The sequence below is a fragment of the Raphanus sativus genome, unplaced genomic scaffold (assembly GCF_000801105.2).
Source record: "Raphanus sativus cultivar WK10039 unplaced genomic scaffold, ASM80110v3 Scaffold4077, whole genome shotgun sequence".
NCBI lineage: Eukaryota > Viridiplantae > Streptophyta > Magnoliopsida > Brassicales > Brassicaceae > Raphanus > Raphanus sativus.
Window position 1 is genome coordinate 1,936 of NW_026619380.1, and position 6,666 is coordinate 8,601.

General features: G+C 45.9%; 1 non-coding gene across 1 annotated transcript; it reads right to left on the reverse strand.

The window, feature by feature from the left end:
• Positions 1 to 1,569: 1,569 nt before the first annotated feature.
• Positions 1,570 to 1,676, reverse strand: LOC130507140 (small nucleolar RNA R71). Its single transcript, XR_008942216.1, has one exon. It is a non-coding gene; the product is annotated as a small nucleolar RNA R71 (small nucleolar RNA).
• Between the last annotated feature and the right edge of the window lie 4,990 nt (positions 1,677 to 6,666).

The following is a 6,666-nucleotide window of genomic DNA, read 5'->3' on the forward strand; positions in this document are numbered from 1 at the left end:
GGCAGGGGTTGGTCCCTGACTTCTTGAGCAAGGGTGCGGAAGTCGAGGGCCTATCCGGAAAAATGGAAGGTTCCCCTTACGTCTGGATATTTTTCCCCAACACCTCTCATAGAGAAGATCATATGAACCTTATTGTTTTCTACTCTGTTCTTATGCAATTTATTTCAGGATTTATGTCTTTGATTCCTTGCATCATGATCGATTAGTCTCCTTGCTCGCCTAGGGTTTTTAAGGTGTTGAGACATGTGCAAAACATATATAAGCGATTTATAACTGTTCTTCATTCATACTGTTCTTACTGCTTTTATTAATCTGATCACTTGATGTTAGATCCTAAGTTCATCACCTAGTTAACCGCTTAGGAGATAACTTGACATGTATTGAATGAGCTTAGTATCCCTAATCAGCGAAAGTAGATATTAGGGTAGTAAGTGAACTGATCGGACCTGTTCTCTGAAGGTTGCAATCGATTCTCATCTCAACGACATTTAGATGGTGAGATCGATCTGCAAAGTGATCACTACCACGACAGTGGAGTGTTCCAGCTGAGTGGTCCGAGTTTTAGAAAGCACTTCATCGCGCTTGAATAATTGTTTGGCTCCAATTCAACACCCAATGAAATACTCTAAGCTTGCTCTTTGTTAAATTGAATCAATCTCGTGTTTTACTTGTTTACTATCGTCTCTTTTAAAACCAAAATCATATCTTTTTTTTAGCTTGATTTCAGAACTCATAGAACTAGAGTGTAGACTGGTCCTCTGGAATTGAATCTCGAGTACTATAATTACAACTGTTAACTTGGCAGTAGCAAGGATTCATTTTTAGTGTATCAAGTTTTGGCGCCGTTGCGACGGGGACTAGATTTTTTACCTCTATTTTTCGGTTTCATATCTAGTCTAAGATATCTAACTTGCTTTTATTTCTTTGTTTCAGCTGATGATCCAGGTGCATGACCAGTAGACATACTCGGAGCAACGCACAAGGACCACTGCATCAGCTTACCAACGAGGAACTAGCGAGATTGGAACGACAGAACCATCAACATCCGAGATCTACGAACACCAACATGGGTGATCACCAGGATGATCTCACTGCTGCGTTTGCACTCATGCAACAGCAGATGCAGCAAACAACCCAAGTGCAGCAAGCTGCTGCCGAGCAAGCAGCTCTGAACGCTGCGAATCAGCAGAATCAACCGGAGAAGGTTGTTCCGATCGGCCAGAGAAATCTACTGCGTAATCTGCCTGCTACGCGATATGCCATCAACCCTCCACCGTGCACTAGGCAAGACTTTGAGATCAAGCCAGCCTTGATAAGTCTGGTGCAAAGGAAGATCTTCAATGGACTTCCTGCTGAAATATGGACCACATTGAGCACTTCGAGAAGATGAGTGGGTTCAATAAAGAGAATGAAGTACCACCCGATTGCATCAACTGTACTATGTTCCCTTTCTCGCTTGATGGGAAGGCTGCTCGCTGGCTAGATTCCCTACCTACTGGATTGCTCACCACTTGGGAACAAGTCCGATCTGCCTTTTTGAGCCACTTCTGCACGAAATCAAAGACGGCAGCTCTAAGACAGAAGATCGCGACCTCCAAACAGCTAGTAGATGAGCCATTCTGCGATGCATGGGAGCGATTCAATGTCTACCGCAGAGAGTGCCCACATCACGGTTTTGAGGAAGACTATCTGTTGGGAGTGTTCAATTATGGAGTAGGCTGGGAGTACATGAACGCTTTGAACTCAGCCAGTAATGGAGAGTTCATGACCAAGTCCACTCAAGGTGCCTTCGCATTGATTGAGAACATGGCTTCAAGCTCAGCTGATAATAACCGCGCGACTGATCACACTCAGAAGGTGAACAGCGTCGACAACAGCAAGATTGACGAGCTCTCTGCCAAGGTCGATCAGCTGATTAAGAGCAATCAGAACCAGGTCTTCATCATGGAAGAATCCCCTCAGGATAAAGCAACCGCGGAAGCTACATCAGAGGCAGATCAGTCGGCTGAGGATCAGCATGAATTGAGCTATGTGAATGGGCAAGGATGGCAGTTCAAGAACTATCACCCGAACCCTAACGTGAAGAACAATCCCCACCTGTTCAACAACCCTAAGCCAGACTGTAACCAAGATAATGCTCAAGGCAATCAGGGTCAGAACAGTGGATACCAAAGGCCGTATGGCAATCAGGGAAGAACCTTTGTCCTCAGCCCAACTCAGAATGCCTAGTTCCACAGCCAGAAACAGCCGGTTAATCAGCAGGCTGCACAACCGGCTCAGACTGCTCGGCATGCTGATATGAAGAGCCTCGCAAATATGATGAGCCAACTGCTCCAAGGACAGCAGATCCAGGGAAAAGCACTGAACCAGGACACAAACGACATCAACACCAGGATGAATCATATGTTCAATGACCTGAGTGCCAAGTATGACAATTTCTCAAGCCATATGAGACAGATGGATATTCAGATTGCTCAAACTGCTGAGAGTGTGAAGAGACAGCAAGGAACTCTCCCTGGAAAAACAGATAAGAACCCCAAGGAGTGCAATGCAGTAGGTCTAAGGAGTGGAAAGAAACTACCTGATCTGGACACCAGGAGATTCACATCGGCTGAGAAAGGGAAGCAGAAGGAGTCGGATCAACCGCCTGAAGCTGTACCTACAGATGAGGAAGAGAAAGAACGACCTACTAAGACTGTTCCGACTGATGCAGAGCGACCCGCTGGGGTTGTTCCACCGACTGCGGCACCTTCCCCTGCTCGTCAGTATGTACCAAAAGTACCCTATCCTGTTCCGGCTAAGGTTACACGCAAGGATAAGGAGGAGATGAAGTGCAGGAAGATGCTGGAAGACCTAACTGTCAGACTCCCTCTGATGAGTGCGATCCAGATGATACCATCCATGCGTAGCTTTGTGTAGGGACTGATCTCTGGGAAGATATCTGATGACAGCGAGTTCATGATTGTCTCTAAGGAGTGCAGTGCAGTGCTCCAGAACAAAAGGATCAAGAAGCTGGGTGATCCGGGAAAATTTGTCCTCTCGGTCTAGATTGGGAGAACAGTCTTCTCATGCTCTCTGGTCGATCTAGGATCAAGCATAAACCGCATGCCCTATTTTGTGGCTAAGCGCCTTGGATACACGGACTTCAAGCCTACCAGGATGTCTCTAGTGTTTGCTGATCGATCTGTGAAGTCTCCAGTTGGAATCCTTGAAGATCTTCAGGTTCTGGTTGGGAACACACTTGTCCCTGCCGATTTCGTTGTTCTGGAACTCGAGGAGGAGTCAAAGGATCCTCTGATCCTGGGCAGACCTTTCCTATGCACTGTTGGAGCTATCATAGATGTCCGACAAGGAAAAATTGATCTCCATCTTGGAGATATTGTGATGAAGTTTGAGATGAATCAGATGCTCAAGACCCCGATGTTGGACGGACAAACCTTCACTGTCCAAGAAGAGGGTGATCCGCTAGAGCCGCATAAGGGAATGATTGAGGAGATTCTCACTGATGATCCTCTTGAACTCGCCTTAGTCAGAGCTGAAGCCGAGCAGAGCTTAGAGAGTGTTGATGCTGATGCCTATGCCAAGATCCTGGATTCAGCCAGGAGTATTGAGAGGATGGTGGCTGTTAGGGTATTTTTGTGTAGGATCGTTTTAGTACTAAAGAACACTAGAAGATTTGTATTGAAGCAAGAGAATTCGACTAGAAGAGATGTTTATTGAGTTATTAATCGGGACTACAATGTTTTGGTGGTGTATGAACCTTAGTTTTAGCCGCCTCACCCTAATCTCTTAGTCTAGAAAAGTCGATCCCTTATTCTAGGGTTTGGGCTCCCCTTTTATAGTTGTAGATGCCGGCTTCAATTAATAGAACTCTTCCATAATCGGAAAAATGGAAGTTTCTCCTTAGGGGGAAAACTTCTATTTCGCTTCAAGGGTCGGTCGAATAAGGGGGTCGGACCTAAGGCAGGGGTCGGTCCCTGGTTTCTCCTTGAGCAAGGGTCCGGAAGTCGAGGGCCTATCCGGAAGCTGGAGAAAACTTATGCCTTGATATTTTTCCCCAACAGTTTGCCCCTTATTCCTTGATTTGCCTGGAGAAAACTTATGCCTTGATATTTTTCCCCATCAGTTTGCCCCTTATTCCTTGATTTGCTCGTGGAAATAAAGGGATAACGTGTGCTCTTGAGCCTTGGTAATTTTCTCTTAGGACAAAGTATTCCTTGGACACCTTGTCTCCTTGCAATGAATCAGACACCTTGTCTCCTTGCAATGAATCAGACCGGGACCCTTGATGAGGATTGAGATAATTTATTGGGGTACGATCCACATTGTAGAACGAGGGTCCTATCGTAAAAAAGGAAACAAGGAGAAACCCTAGCCGCTACGCCGAAAGCCTTTTGACAGCAAGACCCCCTCGGCACGATTTTGAAAATTTTCGGGAAAAGAAATATAGGAGATTTTCCGATTTTGCCTTCCTTCTTTTTTCTCTTGATGAACATTTTTTTGCCGATTTTCCTTTCCCCTTTGGTGGTTAAATGGAAAATCCTTCCAGATATATATATATATATGGATTCTCTGGCGCCTTTCAATGATATAGACCCAAGTCAGAACCATCATCCTTGCTTGAGGAAAATGTCAAACGATCAGACCCACTTTGGAGCGGTTCCAGCTTTCCATGTTGGTGGTCATGCTAGGCCTCGATTTCTGTTCGGTGATCCCTTTGCCTCACCTATTCTGACTCCAGGGATGACTTCGAGAGTGGGTAGCGAAGACGTTCCTATGGCTCCCTTGCGGCAGCGTCGCTTTCGCTCTTTCGGTGACGAGGACGAGGATGGTCCGATATCAAACATTAGGCAGGAAGATCTGATTGGGATCCGCAGGAAGTATTCTCTTCCTGACTCGGTGGAACTACGATGTGCGGATGAATTCGAACGAGCTCCCGATGGCGGTACTGGCAAGATAGCTATCTTCGAGGCGTACCTAGAAGCAGGCTTCAGGGGGGACATTCCTTCCTTGGTCATGGAAGTAGCGTCTTACTTTGGGTTCTCTCCTTCGCAGCTCACGCAAGCAACGTGGCGTACCCTAATGGCGATTCAAGTGTTGGGTGAATTTCACAATATTCCCTTCAGACTACCTGAAATTTTGTAGTCCTACTCCTTCCTTCCCTTATCGAACAAGAAGGGTTTTTACCAGATATGGTCTCATGATGGTGAACCTTTGGTAGACGAACCTCCTAGGGAGTCCGGGGGAGTTTCCCTTCAAACGAATTCTGGAACAGGAGATATGTGTTCATGAAGGTTAACGATGCTCCGCGCTACCCTCTCTTTTGGCGATCCGTCGGTATGCCTCTTTTTTATTTTTAAGATAACTTTTGCGTTAATATCCCACCTTACGTAATGTTTTTGTCGAGGTCTTCCGGCCGGTATTCCCTGCTGGCGAGGTTATGGTAAAGCTGGCAAAAGGCATTCCCAGGCGATACCGTTGGATTCTATTTTTTATGAGCCGGATGTCTTTACGCCATAGTCGCGTTTGGGGTAAGATAGCTCTTCTTTCTCTTAAACAGTCACGAAAGCGATTATGACCCTTTGCTCTGCTGACTTTTAGGTGGGATTCCTGGAGCTTCAATATCATCGGTGTATAATGAATATTGTAAGGCCAATCCTCAGAGGAGACGGTCTTATGCATCGCCTTCTTTTGTCTCCTTAGTTGTGACTTCCTCGACCCTAAGGAATGCGGGAAGTAACAGATTGTTTGGTCCACGCCGGCGTGTTCCTACGCATGAGGAGATCCTCTTCCTTTGTAACCAGCTTCGAGAGGTGATAACTCATCAAGCTTTGACCGTGCAGCGGGCCAGTGAGCCAGCTCGTTGGGAGCTCGTAAAGGAGTGGTCGGAGAGGAATATCAACCGCTGGGGACCTGTTGGAGGACCTCCTGTTCAGGGTTCGGTGAATGGGAGAGGTGGACTTGACGCTTTTCCTCCAGAACCGCATCACCCGAAGCCCTGAAGTGTTTTTCTATTTATGCTTTATTTTATATTATAGTTTCTTTCCCCGGGCTTTTGATGATTTTGTAACCGAATAAGAACTTCTGATAGAATAATAATAATACTTATCGTTTTCGCCTTTTTCTGTTGTATTCACTTCTTGGATTCATGCCTTCGTAACTCTCTAGTACTATCTTCCGATTAGAACGATTCATAGGGACACTAAGCACAAGTCTCTTTGGAAGGAGCACAATTTCCTAAGCGGAATTGTGGGGTCTAGGATTAGGATCCTGTTGTTGCACCGACAGCCCAGGGGTATAGTCCTTGTCGAGCAAACTTCGTACTTCAAAATGCGAGGACATTTAGGTATATGCGTAGATTCGTGGGAAGGGATGGACCCTTGAACGAATTGACCCCTTGTGAGGGTCGGACACTTGTAAGGGTTAACCCCTTGGAAGGAAATCATCGTCGAGGACCTGGATCCTGTTAGTCAAACAGACTGAACCCTGAAATAATTAGAAAAGCGTTAGACCTTGTAATCAATTATTAAAAACCTGAGTTTTAGTTTTGGAATGAAAGATCCTTGCTTAGAACCCTAGAGTTCTAGCTTGGTTTGAAACCTGAGGTTCTTGAGCCCTAGAACCCGGAAGTTCTTAAGGCCTTTAACCCTGAGGTCCCTTACCTAG